Genomic DNA, 17,487 nt, shown 5'->3' on the forward strand with positions numbered 1-17,487 from the left:
TCACTGCACTGTCTCCCAGGCTGGAGTGCAGTGAGTGGCACTCACTGCAACCTCCGTCTCCTGGGTTCACACCATTCTCCTGCCTCTGCCTCCCAAGTAGCTGGAATTACAGGTGCCTGCCACCATGCCTGGCTAATTTTTGTATTTTTAGTAGAGATGGGGTTTCACCGTGTTAGCCAGGATGGTCTCAATCTCCTGACCTTGTGATCCGCCCACCTCGGCCTCCCAAAGTGCTGGGATTACAGGCGTGAGCCACCACGCCCGGCCTCTGAGTGGACATTTTTAAGGACAATTCTATGGACTGAATGTTTGTGTCCCCGCAAACTTCATATGTTGACATCCTAATCTTTAATGTGATAGTATTGGGAGGTGAAGCTTTAGGAAATAATTATGTCATAAGGCTGAAGCCCTTGTGAGTGGGATTAGTGCCCTTATAAAGGGGACCCCAGAGAGTACTCTAGCTATCTTTCTACCATGTGAGGACACAATAAGAAGTCAACTATTTGCAACCAAAAGAGGGTCCTCACGAGAACCTGGTGGTGCTGGAACTGTGATCTCAGACTTCCAGCCTCCAGAACTGTAAGAAATAGATTTGTTTTCTTGATAAGCCCACCGGTTTGTGATATTATTGCAGCCGGAGCTGACTTGGGCAGAAATCGCATAACAGAATGCCTTTAGTAGTTCCAATGAACTTGCATCATGGGATGCTAGAATCATGGAAATTGGATAGAGAAATAGAGCATCTGTTCTCTCAGCAAGACATTTCCAAATCAGTTTTCCTATCTGTAAGAGGAGAGGAAGGTTTTGTTTGTTTTTTAAGCAGCCATTTATTTTGCACCTGCCATTTGTTAGATGCTATTTTAGGGACTTTCCTTACTTTATGTCTTTTAATTTTCAGTCAGCTATTAAGAGAAATAATATTCCTACTTTTCAGATAAGAAAGATAAGACCTGGACTAAATGATTTGCCCAGGGTCTCAGAGAAAAGTATCAGAGCCTGAATTCCATACTGGCCCAGTCAACTTCAAAGCCTCTGCCTTATTTATTATATTAAGATGCCTTCTATAACTAAGAAATAGTGTTTCTATAAGAAAAAGTGATCTTGTCTACCTCTGGCTAGCAGAAGAAACTGACTGGTGTATCACAGAGATAGCTAAGTAATGAAGAACAAGATGAACTGAGTGGAATGAACAGCTGTTACAAATGGAGAAACTATCAAAGAGCAGTCTAATTGAGGAGCAATGTAGTGTAGCAGTCAAGAGCACGGATCTGAAATCAGACCAGCCTGGATTTAAGTTTTGGCTCTACCATTACCCAGATGTTTCATCTTTCTCCAAGTTACACACTCTCAGCCTCAGTTTTTTCACCCATAAACAAGCATATAAGGATAATAACCTGCCTCAGGTTGTAAGGATTAAAGGGAACTTATATAAAACCTATAATGAATCTGACTCACTAGGCTCTTAATAAATAGTAGCTCCTCTTATAAGCAGAACAGGGCCAAGTAGTAATTACAACTGAGAAGAGAAAATGCTGTTCAAAGCAAGATGAAAAAGGTGAGTAAAGTCCCTTAGCTCAGCCCTACAGGATTTGAGATTCTCATTCATACCCTCTCTCCTTCCCTCCTCATTTTTCTTCTTCAACTACTTCCCTCTTTTCCTCTCTCTCTCCCCACCAAATATTATGCTAGACTCCACATGCAGCATGTCATTTTATCCACCTTGAGCTTGCTGTTGCCCTGCTTTCCTCGCTGTGGAATTCTCTTCCTCCTGTCCCTCCCTTCACCCCCGCTTCCTACTCTGAGCTTCCTTCTCCAGGTTTGCTCCTTCTTTCCATCAGCTATCACTTTATCACCACCTCCTCAAAGAGACCATGTTCATGTCCAGGCCCACAATCTCAAGTAGCCATCCTGTGATTCTGTATCATATTATCCTTTTTAAACTCTATGCAGCACTTACTACCTCTGATGTTTGTCTTCTTTAAGGATTTGATTGCCTCATGTGACAAGCCCAAGATCTGTGACAGTTGGAGCTCAAACTAGGCAGTCTTGATTCCAGACTCCTCTAAACTAGTATTTCAAGGAACTAATGCCCATGACATGTTAAATGGAAGTTTGGGGACTTACACTCAGGATGGAAGCAGGGGGACCCAGCAGAAATGAAAGAATTTTCTGTGGATCTGAGATCTGGACACCTGCCCCCCTCATGGTAAGTACGCAGTTGTAAATTTAATGTACTTTTGACCTTAATTCAGCTAGTATGGTGAACTGGGTCCCAAGAGGAAATAGCTTTCTTCCCCAGAAGTCAAGAACCTAGAGCAAATCTGGAATCTGGAAGGCTTTTATGCATGGACAGCTGAGGAAGCGGGTTGAACTTTGCACTAGAGTAGAAGTAGATAATGGAATCACTATGGAAACCAAAAGACCAATTAAGAATCTGACAGGAGCAATCCTAGTTTGTGACTGGAGATGACAAGTGAATAGCTTTAAAATAGGATCATATAACAGCATTCATGCTGATAGATTTTTTTAAATGCAAGGTTGGCAAAGGTGCAAGGAAACCACCACATTCGGACGCTGCTCGTTGAAGGGTAGCACAGCCTTCCTGAAGGGAATTTGGCAGCACAAAATAAGAGTCTATCGTTTAACCAAGTGATCCCATGTAGAGAAATTTATCACAGGAAATATTACAAAGTTTTCTCAAAGGTTTCCAATTTTAAAAATTGTAACAGTGAATTTTTTCCTGCTTTTGGTTATCAAAACATCCAACATGAGGTTGTCAAATATGTAAGATTTGGCCTACAATATAGCACTAGGTAATTATTGAAAACTATTTCAAGGGTTTATTTATGTATTTAATTTTTTTGGCTCATGCCTGTAATCCCAACACTTTGGGAGGCCGAGGCCGGTGGTTTGCCTGAGCTCAGGAGTTTGCAACCAGCCTGGGCGACACGGTGAAACCTCATCTCTACTAAAATACAAAAAATTAGCTGGACATGGTGGTGTGCACCTATAATGCCAGCTACTTGGGAGGCTGAGGCAGGAGAATTGCTTGAACCTGGGAGGTGGAGGTTGCAGTGAACCGAGATTGTGCCACTGCACTCCAGCCTGAGCAACAGCGAGACTCCTTCTCAAAAAAAAATTTTTTTGAAAGATTTTAACTGCTAAAATGCTCACAAAATAAGTGAAAAAAGAGGAAAATGTAACTATTCAAATAATAATATATCCATTTGCCAAAAATACAGATGCATATAAGAATATACAAAACTAGATGAAACTAACCCAATTGTTAACATAGTTATATCTGAGTGATGAAATATTTATTTACCATTGTAAAAGTTAACTGGAATTAACATATATTCTACACTAAAAAAAAAGTTTTTCTTGTTTTTTAGAGAACAGCCTTCTCAAACTTGCTTTTTGCTGTTTAAAAGTTATTTTTCTGAACACAGATGAAGAGAAAAAGCTAAACAAAAGCTGACATTTCAACTCTCAATACCACACTTTACTATTAATTGTTAATGCACAATGTAATCTATATTACTTCAATGGCCAGCGATAGAGATTCAGAAAGTGGAAGATAGAAAAAAAGACAGCGAGAAAGTAGTAGTAGGAGTGGTAACAGAAGTGGTACTAGAACTTAAGAGTTCCAGAGGGGATGTGTAAGAGCACAGTCCTGCAATTACATAAAGAATTGAGAGCAAACCCAGTACTCTGTAATTTTAGTCCATTATTCCAGTAACAGAGTTTTAATGATGATTCTACCAAATATAATAAATTAGAAGCCAGTGGAAATATCTGAAATCCTGCCGAGCCTCCACGTGTGGTCATGCGGTGTGTGCACTGCAGAGGGTGACCCAGCCAAGGGCGCAGGAGATGGAGGCAGAAATCCTCCAAGTCTTACCACTCTGCAACTGCATCCGCATGCAGGAGGACTCCCTTTTCTAATTTGAATACAACTTTCTCATAGGCTAGTGGAAGCCCTGCGAATGGAAGGCAAGGAACTCGAGTCGGTATAGAAAAGATTTTAGAAATAAGGCTGAGGGTGAAGAGTGATGTGTCCATAAGAGTGTGAGAAGTCTGTCTTTTAAGATAAGAGCTACTTGGGCATCTATGGAGGAAAAAAAAAAAAAAAAAGCCAGTAAATATTGAAGGTACGAGAAAGAGAGGAGGGGAAAACCTGAGTAGAAAAATGGTGGCGTCCAGGGGGTGCACAATTTTTGCAAGGGGAGTGAAGGAACAAATGAACTGCAGAAAGAGTCACCGATATAAAGGTGACTTCAGGAGCCCTTATGCTAATTGGCTCCAGTAGTTTTATAATGAATAAAATAGTCTTTGAGCTAAGGGCAGTACCATTCCTTCATATGCATAGGATCTTGGACCTCTGTTTTCTTTGAACTCTTAAGGTATTTTTCACTTATATCTAGGTTCCTGGTTGTGGTTGTTGGAAGTCTGCCTGCCAGATTAGAGGGGAGTTACTGTAACACGATAAGTCCCAGTTATGAGCAAAAATGTGCTACCCTCCTTCTAATACTTTTCTTAAGAACCAGATGTTTTCTAGAAAAATGTTTCACTCTGCAATCTGCCTTACAGTGCACATCAGTGAATCTGGCACAATGCCCATAAAAGCAATCTGATCCCATAAATGAAGGATGCGAAGTAATGAGCAGGTTCTAAATGTCTTACTTCTGAGTGGTATAACATGAGACTCGATGGCAATCCTTAAACCAGGCTGCTTTCAAATAGTATGTATGTTATTTTTATCTTCCTTCAAACAAATTCTTTTGGCAATGTAAAAGAAACCCTGTTGTTGTTTTTTTTAAGGGGGTATTTTAAGAAGGTAATTACTATTTCCATTTTCACCAAAAGCAGCCTAGTTTTATTTTTAATGGGTAAGTGATGTAAGAACTTTAAAAAACCACTTGCAACACAGAGGACAGAGCTGCAAAGTGTTCAGTAGTGTCCTTACTTATTTTGGGTCAGGGCAATAGGTCCTTTTTCATAGTTACAGATTCAACTTTCTTTGAAAAACACACTTAAGAACTTTGAGGAAAAAGAATGCACTAAAATGGTAAGCAGTTACAAAAATGTTCTTCATATAGTTTAAGTTTAATATATGAAGTTGCTCTAGTAAATAAATAAAAACTCCTCCCTTACATAGTTTCCTGAAGAATTTTTTGTCCAATTTTTCACATTGACTTAAGTTACAAATTGCAGAGGATAGATTAAGGGGGACTCTGGGTGGGGGCAAGCGCAGGACATTGAGAAATCGCAAGTGCAAAGTTAAAATGATTGAATACATACCATGTGAAGAATCAAGGTGAGGAAATGGGACAAACGACGTGTCTAGATCCTGATGTCACTTACTTGTGTTAAACACATAAATCTACTGCCTCTTATAAAATGTATGTGCTGGGTGGTTGTTTTTGTAGATTTTTAAAAATGCCTAATGTGCACTATTAAAGTTTCAATAAAAATGATTTTGTTTCTACAAAAAGGAAACACTTTTTAAATTTTTTATTTGGAAAAAAATTAAACTTACAGAAAATTGCATGAATAAGATTGCAAAGACCATATATACTAAGGTAAACATTACAATATTGCTAATATTTTAGACCATCTGCTTTATCATTTGTGCTGTGTGAGTATATGAATTTTATATATACATTTACAGTCACACAGATGTATACACACATATATACATATGATTTTTTTTCTGAAGATTCTGAAAGTAAGTCTCAAGCATCATACACATCCCTGTACCCCTAAGTACTTTAGTGATATTTCCTAAGAATATGGATATACTCCTATATAATCAAACTGTGGTTATCAACTTCAGTAAATTTAACACGGATACCATACTTTAATCTATATCATTTACCACCAATTGATCCAATAAAGTCCTTTTCTTCCTCCAGTCAAAGATCCACTCTGGAATCAGATATTGTGTTTACTTGTCATGTCTCTTTATTGTTGCTTAATCTGGAGCATATCCACAGCCTTTCTGTCTTCTACAATATAGACACTTTTTTAAGAAAATGTCCCTCACCCTCTTTTTTTGTAGTAGAATGTTTTTCATTTAGGGTTCGTCTGATATTTCATCATGATTCAATTTGAGCTAAACATCCCTGGCCATAATGCTCTGTAAATAATGTGTCCTCAGGGTATCACATATGGATACACACATACTTATCTACCCTCACTTGTGAATTAATTTTGATTACTCCTTCAAACGTCTACACTACATAGTTTTTTTTTTTTCTTGCAACTAATAAGCAATCTGTGAGGAGACACTTGTAAATCAAATATCCTGCTCCTCTTCAAAACTTTCCACTAGATTGATCATTATTCTTGCCTAGTCCCATCTTTACTGTGATGGTTATAAAGGCTCCACATGTACCCAGCAGTCAGTACTCAGTGTTTTACCATAAGCAGGAGCCCCAACTTTGCTTATTTATTATTGTTTTTGCTTTTAATTTTTATCCATTATTTAATATAGAAGGACAGTAGTGGACTCTGGAGCTTAAACAAACTATCACATAGTGAGGACTGAGAGTTGAGCTTTTTTTTTTCCCCCTCCTGGAGAAAATAATTTTATTCTATATTATTCTATTCTATTCTATGCTACTCTATTCTATTCTATTCTATTCTATATTATTTGTTTAATATAGAAGGAGAATAGGGGACTATGGAGCTTAAACAAACTAGCGCATGGCAAGGATTCAGATTTGAGCTTTTTGTTGTTGTTAAAAATATTTAACATCATACAGTCTTGTGAAATTCTATTTTTTCAATATTTCATCATACATTAATGTCTTTAATTATTTTGGTGTTCAAATTGTTTCAGATTTGTCCAGCAGGAGCCTCTTCAGGCTTATTCCTGTGTCCTTGTGACATGCTCTCATTGTGCATTTTTCTTTTTTTGAGCACTTTCTTACTTTCTATCCTAACAAGGTATCTCAGGCTCAACTTCTGATTTCCCTGCCTCAATCTTGGAATCAGCCGTTTCTCTAAGGAGCCCTGGTTCCTTTTATTGAGAATGATGTTAGAGATGAAGATCCGAGTGCTAAGTCTGTTCACTGCTGATAGGGTGTAATTGCTTCTAGATCCTTTCAGCAGATGGAAAACATATGCGTGCATACATACATATGCATATACAGAAATATGCTCGTAGACACACAGGTGTTTGCATGAATACTGTGCATACACGCAGTCTCACACACACTGACCTCTAGTTCTTATTTGTATAACCCTTTTCCAGAGTGTGATCCTGGATCCTAACAACCTCAACCTATTTGTCCATTTCTTCAGCCTTATAATCTACCTAAAATGGTTTCAGAATTGCTTCACCCAAACACTTATAACAAAAGCAAGTCTACAAAATCTACAAAAACGAGTTCAGAGTTTGTTTTCAGTCTCCCACCTCCCACAATGCCACCAACTTTGGTCGATTTTTAATTTATTGTTGATAAATTTAACAATCTCTCTTAAAATGTTACCAGAACCATTTCCCAATAGTATGATGTATTCTAAAAATCAAACTAGGCCAGGCACAATGGCTCACACCTGTAATCCCAGCATTTTGGGAGGCCGAGGCAGGTGGATCACCTGAGGTCAGGAGTTTGAGACCAGACTGGCCAACATGGCAAAACTCATCTCTACTAAAAATACAAAAATTAGCTGGGCATCATGGTGGGCGCCTGTAATCCCAGCTACTCAGGAGGCTGAGGCAGGAGAATCATTGCTTGAAAACAGGAGGTGGAGGTTGCAGTGAGCCGAGATCGCGCCACTGCACTCCAGCCTGGGCAACAAGAGCAAAACTTGTCTTTAAAAAAAAAAAAAAAAAAAAACTAAATTAGTTATTGCTGATAAGAGTGTGTGCTCTGTCTCATGGACCAGCTTTGCAATTTCCTTCCAAATATTCATCTACTTGCAAAATAAATGCCATCCCTTCCCACGCCAACCATATTGATGATGTAGTGACAGGAAGGAGAGTAGGGGGCTCTGGAGCTTAAACAAACCATCACATGGTAAGGATTGAGAATTGAGCTTTTTGTTAAAAATATGTTGTAGATCTACATTATTATAAACTGATTTTTCTGTTTGACCTTAAGTATTTTCAGCACTTTTACTGTGGTAGGTTAACTGTCAGCCATAAACATTTCTAAAGAAATAGGAAAATTTTCTTCCTATATTATTCAAAATACAAATTTCTGGTTTATAGCAACTAATGCTATTTTTTCCCCTCAACCTGCCATTTCCAACTGCTTTCTCTTCTTATTGAGTGAATCCTGGTCTTTGCTTGAAAAAGTTAGATTTATATCCTCTATTCTTTATTTTTGTATTTACATTTTATATCTATTTTCTTGAGTCCTACAGCCTCACAAAATCGTTTTGAATAGCAGAGCTGCAGAGCTGATGGGGAGGTCAGCTATGTTAATTCCACAGTGCCCCAGTCTTCGGTGTGAGGTTGCCTAGCAACCCATCTCTCAGGCCTCCTTTGTGGATGAGAGAAGAGAAAGCGATTCTTCTATACACTCTCAAGCCGAGATGATTTTTATAAAGTGAAAAACCTTTCGCAAAGGGTCTCACACAACCCCTGCTTCTCCTCCTCTGCCCACTTTGTACACTTCACATATGATGAGAGAAATATTACATCCTTTTATGCTTTAGATCTGATACAGATATAAAGCAGAGCTATACACTGTATGGCCAAACAGTGGAAGTGACCTGTATCTTCATGTTAAATTGAGACACATTAATTAAACCACTCGTCTTCCCTTTTCCCTTCTATGAAAGCATAGTTACCCCTCAAGTTCTAAAAGCCAGTTACGTTAAATGAAACCGCAACTGCCTGCTGAGCATCAGTTACCATAGCGACGAGAGCCAGGAGTGGTGTTTTTCTCCTTAGGCACAGGATGACTGAAATGTGTTCAACCAGGGGATTCAAGCAGCCTGCTGACTAGAAATCAGGCATCTGGGAAGAGCCTGCTCAGTTGCTTTTTCCTCCACACTCATTTGAAAAAATAACTAACCCCTCTGCTATTCCCTTAAAGCTGTTACCTTTTTTGGAACCAAACTTCAGTGGGTGGTAGAAGTGCCCTACCTTAGGCATATAGGAGAAAGGGGAGCAGTGATGCATGCCAGTGAAACCCACACGAACAGCTGAGAGAGCTGGCGAACAGTGCAGAGAAGATGCACTGCCCTTTCAGATGTCTCTGAGAATACAGAGTACCACATGTATTTTCCAGATTGTGAAAATACTTAGGTATATTTTTTGAAACATTTATAATCCTATCACATTATTTTCCAGGCAGATGATGTTATTCAGAAGAATATTGTGGTTCCAATGGATAATGCTTTATGGAGGGTTGTTGTAAGTTAAAACAAGTATAAGGAAAAATGCTTTGTGCTATTCTCATTTGCCTCTAATTATGGCTGAGAATAGAGAGGAGGTTGACCTCCTCTGCCACTTAACAGTGTGACTTGGGGCAAGTTCCATAAGCTGTCTAGGTCTCACTTTTCTAATTTTTACAAAGAAACTAAAAAGAGTATTGTTGCCAGTGTGAAGTAAGAAAATATACATAAAGTACCTGACTGAAACACTGATGACTGTTATAATCAGTTTTGCTTAACTGACCACTCAGTACTGATTGAACACCTGGGTACATGCCCATGCTTGATGTGAGAAGAGTACTGAGGTCCCAGCCAAAAAGAGGGCAGCCAAGTTTGGGGACTGCAACTGCAGGTTGTCTACCTTTCCGATGCTTCAGAAAGGTTTGGTATGTCATCCTCACCAATATTCTATCCACAGTGACAATGACATGATACCCCTTGTGGGTCTACCTCCATGGCCAGTTCGTAGAGAAAACTCTTACTGCTGTTTCATAACTAAATTTTGCTTTTCTACCTGAACTGTCATTACCAGGTGGCACCCTCAGTCATCACAATCATTAGACTGGACGTCTGTCTCCATGGAGAATATGTGAATACCTCCGAATATACTTCCTGAAGGAGCTGCCAAACTATTTTCAGCAATGGCAAAACATAGAACGTAAGTGAATTCCCAAAGTGCCTTCCTTGGGCATTCTTTTCTAGCAACAGTATACCTTCTGATGACTTTCTAACAAAGCAATTACATAATTCCTGGAAAGCATATACTTTTAAAATTTTAGATCATTGAATCTAAACCTTTCATTTTAGAGATTAAAAGGGAGCTCAGCACATTGATTAAATTGCCCAATTCATTTTTATATATGCATTTTTATATATATGTATACACCCCAAAATAATACCATATAAATATATACATTTACCTAAACACACATTCATGTATAAATATACACATATGTAAATAGAAGGAATCAGTTATACAAATACATAATTTTTTTTCAAATTGTCTAAAAGTATACTCCAAGTTCCCCCAAACTAGAGACCATTATTATCATTGATTGCTCTATAATTTGCAAGTTGCAGAAACCAGCTTAGGATGGCCTGAGTTATATGTAAGTCTTCAAATTGGCACTGGAGCTGAAAGGTGGGAAGCAACTGGAATCAGGGACTGGAATGTGGGCAGGACTCTATACCTTTCCTCTGATACTTTCTGCATGTTGGTGTTCACTCACCTATCCATCTGTTTAGGAATCCAAGCCATTTGACAGATATTCACTGAAGACCTATTCTATGCCAAGCACTGTGCCAGGCAGAGGGAAAGCCCTCATATCGGGCAGAGCTGGTCTTCTCCAGTAGATCTTGTGAGACTTATTGGCTCTCATTCTGTCTTGCCACTGCCATGTAAGTAGTAGCTTTTGCCTTCCACTATGATTATGAGGCCTCCCCAACCATGTGGAACTATGAATTTATTAAACCTCTTGTATTAGTCTATTTCCATGCTGGTGATAAAAGACATATACCTGAGACTGGATAATTTACAGAAAAAAGAAGTTTAATGGGACTGACAGTTCCACATGCCTGGGAAGGCCTCACAATCATGGTGAAAGCCAAGGAGAAGCAAGTCAACTCTTACGTGGATGGCAGTAGGCAAAAAGAGAGAGCTTGTGCAGGAAATTCCTCCTTATAATACCGTCAGATATTATGAGACCTATTTGCTATCACAAGAACAGCACAGATATTATGAGACTTATTCTCTATCACAAGAACAGCACCTGCCCCCTTGATTCAATTACCTCCTACTGAGTTCCTCCTATACCATGTGGGAATTCAAGATGAGATTTGGGTGGGAACACAGCCAAACCATGTCACCTCTTTTTCTTCCCAGTCTCAGGTATGTCTTTATCAGCAGCAGGAATACAGCCTAATATAGTAAATTGGAACCAATAGAGTGGGGCACTGCTGAAAAGATATGTAAAAACATGGAAACAACTTTGGAACTGAGTAACAGGCAGAGGTTGGAACAGTTTGGAGGGCTCAAAAGAAGCCAGATCAATGTGGGAAAGTTTGGAACTCCCTAGAGACTTGTTGAATGGCTTTGCCCAAAATGCTGATAGCAATATGGACAATAAAGTCCAGGCTGAGGTGGTCTCAAATGGCGATGAGGAACTTTTTGGGAACTGGAACAAAGGTGACTCTTGTCATATTTTAGCAAAGTGGTTGGCAACAATTTGCCCCTGCCCTAGAGATTTGTGGAACTTTGAACTTGAGAGAGATGATTTAGGGTATCTGGTGGAAGAAATTTCTAAGCAGCAAAGCATTCAAGAGGTGACTTGGGTGCTGTTAAAGGCATTCAGTTTTATAAAGAAAGCAGAGTATAAAAGTGCAGAAATTTGGAGCCTGACAATGTGATAGAAAAGAAAATCCCATATTCTGAGGAGAAATTTAAGCTGGCTGCAGAAGTTTACATAAGTAACGAGGAGCTGAATGTGAATCATCACCAAGACAATGGGGAAAATGTCTCTAGTGCATGTCAGAAGTCTTCAAGGTAGCCCTTCCCATCACAGGCCTGGAGGCCTAGGAGGGAAAAATGGTTTCACTGGCTGGGCCCAGTGTCCCTCTGCTGTGTGCAGTCTAAGGACTTAGTGCTCTGTATCCCAGCCGCTCCAGCCATGACTGGAAGGGGCCAAGGTAGAGCTCAGGCTCTTGATTCAGAGGGTGCAAGCCCCAAGCCTTGGCAGCTTTCATGTGGTGTTGAGCCTGTGAGTGCACAGAGTCAAGAACTGGGATTTGGGAACCTCCATCGTGAAAATTGAGAATGTATGGAAATGCCTGGATATCTAGAAACAAGCTTTGCTTCAGGGGCAGACCTCATGGAGAACCTCTGCTGGGGTAGTATGGAAGGCAAATGTGGGGTGGAAGCCCCCACACAGAGTTCCCATTAGGGTGCTGTCTAGTGGAGCTGTGAGAAAAGGGTCTCCATCCTCCAGACCCCAGAATGGAAGATCTACTGACAGCTTGCACCATGCACCTGGAAAACTCACAGACACTCCATTGCCAGCCCATGAAAGCAGCCACACTGGCAGAGCTGCCCAAGACTGTGGGAACCCACTTCTTGCATCAGCATAACCAGGATGTGAGATAAGGAGTCAAAGCAGATCATTTTGGAGCTTTACGATTTAACTGCCCTGCTGGATTTTGGACTTGCATGGAGCATGTAGCCCGTTCATTTTGCCCAATTTCTCCTATTTGGAATTGCTATATTTACCCAATTCTCTACAATACTCCATTGTAGAGTATTCTCTACAAAGAATATTGTAGAGTATTCTCTACAATACTCCATTGTATCTAGGAAGTAGCTAACTTGCTCTTGGTTTTATAGGCTCATAGGCAGAAGGAACTTGCTTTGTCTCTGATGAGACTTTGGACCATAGACATTTAAAAGAGTTAGTGCTGAAATGAGTTAAGACTTTGGGAGACTGTTGGGAAGGCATGATTGTTTTTGACATGTAAGGACATGAGATTTGGGAGGGGCAAGGGAGAGATTGATATGATTTGGCTGTGTCTCCACTCACATATCATCTTGAATTCCCACGTGTTGTGGAAGGGACCTCATGGGAGATAATTGAATCATGGGGGCAGGTGTTTCCCATGATGTTCTCGTGATAGTGAATACATCTCACAAGATCTGATGGTTTTATAAGGGGGAGTTTCTCTGTGCAAGCTCTGTTTGCCTGCTGCCATCCATGTAAGACATTACTTGCTCCTCCTTGGCTTCCACCATGATTGTGAGGCCTCCCCAGCCATGTGGAACTGTGAGTCCATTAAACCTCTTTTTCTTTATAAATTAGCCAATCTTGGGTATCTTTATTAGCAGCATGAAAATGGACGAATACACTAGTTCTCACAGACGTTTCACTACTCCCATGTTGTAAGTTTGGCCACATGCAGAGAATGATGTGTAGTTTCTTAGTCCCTAACCCCACCACCACTCTGGCAAGGAGGAAGTCCAGGAGGTGACACAGGTTACCCAGGCCCACATCTATGGATCAGAAGGTTGCTGGGCAGACACCCTGGAGGCTCCACTACAGTGTGTTATCCGATCCTTTTGCACTTCTCCCTCCACAGTATTTAGTCCATTTTTTTAAATTCACTCAAGTGCTAGCTTAAACACCTACATTTAAAAACCCACAACTTTTAGTTAAACAATGTAGAAAATTACTGAACTTTCATTGATAAAGAAATTTGCAACATGGTAAGTTATTTGTTCAAAATCATAATTCTCCCATCTGTTTTATTTCTCCAAATGTCCAAGAAACCCAAACCAGGACAGTACCAAGGGCTGCACCACCGTAATGGTACCACCACAGGGTACTACCATGACTAAACTAGGAGTTTAGTTGGATCTATGCTGCTGAGAGTATCAGTGAGTTGCCCAGGCTTGCACTTTTCCAAAACACAGAAGCAGCAGCCATAAAGAGCTGGGCTCATCAAAATTGAGTATAAGCAATTCTCAAAGACCATGTTGATATATAACAAGACCTTTGACCTTTATATTCTTTCTTTATGTTCTAGGTGGCCCTTATATTGACACATTTTTAAATTATTCTCTAAAAGGAGCCATTAGCCATTGTCCAAGCTCATGTAAAAGATGAAGAGATGCTGGGAAGATATCAAATCAGTTTGGGTCCAGTTAGCTCCAAGGATTCTTTGTTAGGCCACGCTACTAAGTCTCTCAGACTTTAATACCGTTTTTGGGGGGCTCACATATATCCTGGGGCATTGTGAGGTAAGAATAAGTCAGTCAGGAACCAAACAAAATTCAAAGAAATGGATAGGCATCACGATATGGTTTGGCTCTGTGTCCCCACCCAAATCTCATCTCAAATTGTAATCCCCACATATGGAGAGAGGGACCTGTTGGGAGGTGATTGAATCATGGGGATGGTTTCTCCCAGGCTGTTCTTGTGATAGTGAGGGAGTTCTCACAATATCTGGTTGTTTGACAAGTGTCTGGCATTTCCCCTGCTTGCTTGCTCTCTCTCCTGCCGCTTTGTGAAGGAGGTAGCTTGCTTCTCCTTTGCTTTCCACCATGATTGTACATTTTGAAAGCCCCCGGCCATGCAGAACTTTCAGTGAATTAAACCTCTTTTCACTGTATCTTTATAGCAACATTATAACAGACTAATATTAATATATAACGCTTCTTTAGGGAAGTCAGCAAACAAGATGCTAACTGATGGAGTGAAATCCCCAGGAGATGCAGAAGGCACGTGCAGCTAACTGAGGCCTCAGAGGCAGGAGATGCCCATCGGGATGAGAGCTATGGCTTTCTCCAGCGATGACTCTGCTTCTATGAGGTCACTAGTAGTAGAACCATGTATTGCTGGCATACACTTGGGGTAAAAATATCATTGGCAAAGTTGCTTAAGATCCAATCCACTTAACTGTGACTACCTCCCCCTTCCCTATTTCCTACATCTTCCTGTTCATATACACATAGTACTTTCCTCTCCCTTTTTCTAGTTCATCATCCTGGGAGAACTGCTTTCTTGCTTAGAGTGAAACCCTACTCTCTTGTTTATGTTCAACATATTTTGTTGATGCTCCAAATTCTCTTGTTCTGGCTTCTAGCCAAGGCATTTTGTCCTCTTTTTTACAACTAATGTAAAAAAAAGAAAAATCCTTGAACTTCAACCCTTTTTATAATAAACCTTAGTGATCCATCAGACACAAATGTCTAATCAACAAAAAGAATTTGAAAACATTAACTGTTGCTCAAATACAAGAAGAACTTAAACTCCAGACTCTTCTAGCACAGCAAGGAAAGAGAAACAACAATACAGCTGGTTCCATATTAAAATAATAGGAAAGTTCATCTCCTTCCATAATTCAAAAAATACTACTGAAGAATCAGAAAAGTAAAAATTCTGCTTGTATAAAGAGTTCCTGGATTGTGCTGGCTTCTTATATCAATCATTTCTCTCCTGCTTTCCTGTAGATGGCCCCGCCTCTCCTGGACTTCCATCTGTCATCAGGAGAACATGACCATCTGGAGTCAGTACAGATCATCAATCCTTCCACATATACAAGTTCATTTTAAATTTTTAAAAATATAATACAACTGAGAAGTCTTCATTAAATTGCTCTGGTAGTCCTGTTTTCTGTTAGGGATCCATTACATCTCAGAGTCACATGGGTGATCCCAGATTGCAGGATTGAAACACGGCTTTAGGGGTCTGTTACTTTCCTATTGCTGCTATTAAAAATTACCACAAACTGTGTGGCTTCAAACATCACAAATTTATTTTCTTACACTTCTGGAGGTGAGATGTCCAAAATGAGTCTTAGAACTAAGACCAAGGGGCAACAGAGCTCCCTTCCTTCTGCAAGCTCTAGGGAAGGCTCTGTTCCTTGACTTTTCCGGCTTCTAAGGCCAGCTGCATTCTTTGTCTCATGATCACATCACTGTGACCTCTACTTCTGTCATCATGTTTCCTTCTCTAACTTTCCTGCCTCCCTCTCTCCCTAAAAAGGACCTTTGTGATTATATTTGGGCCTACCTGGATAATGCAGCATATGCTCAAGATCCCTAACTTAATCACATCTGCAAAGTTGCTTTTGCCATGTAAGTTAACATATTCACAGGTTTTAGGGATTAGGATGTGGACATCTTCAGTGGGGGTGGGGGCATTATTCTGCTGACCACAGGATCTGATATAATCAGAGGCCCACTTCCTAGAAATCAGTGAACCTGAATTCTAGTCCGCAATTAGGACATTCAATTAGGAGAGTGCATAGGGATTGTTGGTATCCCTGTTTTACCTTTGACTTATTAGACTATAGCCACGAATTCTGGCCCCAGCCTATAGAATGTTACGATGAGAAGCACTGGCTTTAAAGTCATACTAACTTGACTGGGATTTTTTGTTTGTTTGTTTGTTTATTTGTTTTAGACAGTGTCTTGCTCTGTCACCCAGGGTGGGGTGCAGATCATGACTCACTGCAGCCTCAACCTCCCAGGCTCAAGTGATCCCCACACCTCAGCCTCACAGGTAGCTGGGACTACAGGCGTGCACCCACCCCACCCAGCTAATTTTTTTATTGTTTGAAGAGATAGGGTCTCAGCTATGTTGCCCTGGCTGGTCTTGAACTCCTGGGCTCCAACAATCATCCCACTCCAGCCTCCCAGTGCTGGGATTACCCTCATGAGCCACCATGCCTAGTCTCACCTGGATTTTCATCTCATAGGAACCCTGAGAGCTTGGGCAATTTCCTCAACTTCTGTGAACTTCAGTTTGTGACCTCTCTTCTCTGGGGAGGTCTTAGAGGAAACAGACTCAGAGACTTACCTGCAGGATACTCTTGGGAATAACACTGGTAAGGGAGTGAGAAAAGCAGGATTGGACTGCAATAAAGTCACAAGGAAGGCTTCAGCTGATCCCAAAGGGACTATGTTGATGGGATGGCCTCCCATGGCCTCCTTTTAAGGCAAAGGAGACAGACATTGGTTTCCCCTGAGTCAATCTGCCAGGGTTGGGACTACATAAGAAGAGTGAGACACGCCTTGAGAACAAAATTTAGAGGGTGTCAAAAAGCTCAGTAGCCAAGATAAATAACATTTTAATACATTACTGTTATTTAAAACGAAATCAATGCAAAAGTCAGTCTTTATTTTAAAATTTCAGTATTTCATTCAGGGTGAACTTTTGCATTGGTTTGTATTTTTTAAATAATGCTTTAATATAGACTGTTTTGGGGAGCCATACTGGAGCCTCAAGCAAAGAGAAAAATCAGTCATGTTGATTATATCTTTATTTAAAATTGTGATATTTTGATAATTACAGAATCTTTGCATTTTTTATTTTTAAAATATTACATTAAAATATTGTTTGTTTTGATTACTGAGTTTTTGGCATCTGTTTAAATTTAGCACTCAAGGCCAGTTTTTCACCCTATTCCTGGACTGCATTGTATACAGGCTGCCCCACTCTCTCTTCAGGAGGAAATATAGTCTTAATCCAAGGCCAGTGCTTGGAGAGGGGTTTAACTATGAGCCATTAGCAGTCAATACTCCTGGCATCTGGGAAAATGAGTGTC

General features: G+C 40.2%; 1 long non-coding RNA gene across 1 annotated transcript; it reads left to right on the top strand.

The window, feature by feature from the left end:
• The first annotated feature begins 629 nt into the window (after positions 1-629).
• LOC105547400 lies at positions 630-15,543 on the top strand. The gene is made up of 3 exons (XR_001007220.1): positions 630-2,206; positions 14,600-14,789; positions 15,389-15,543. It is a non-coding gene; the product is annotated as an uncharacterized LOC105547400 (long non-coding RNA).
• The last annotated feature ends 1,944 nt before the right edge of the window (positions 15,544-17,487 follow it).

This window comes from Mandrillus leucophaeus, unplaced genomic scaffold, assembly GCF_000951045.1.
Source record: "Mandrillus leucophaeus isolate KB7577 unplaced genomic scaffold, Mleu.le_1.0 Scaffold389, whole genome shotgun sequence".
In the NCBI taxonomy this organism is placed as follows: Eukaryota; Metazoa; Chordata; class Mammalia; order Primates; family Cercopithecidae; genus Mandrillus; species Mandrillus leucophaeus.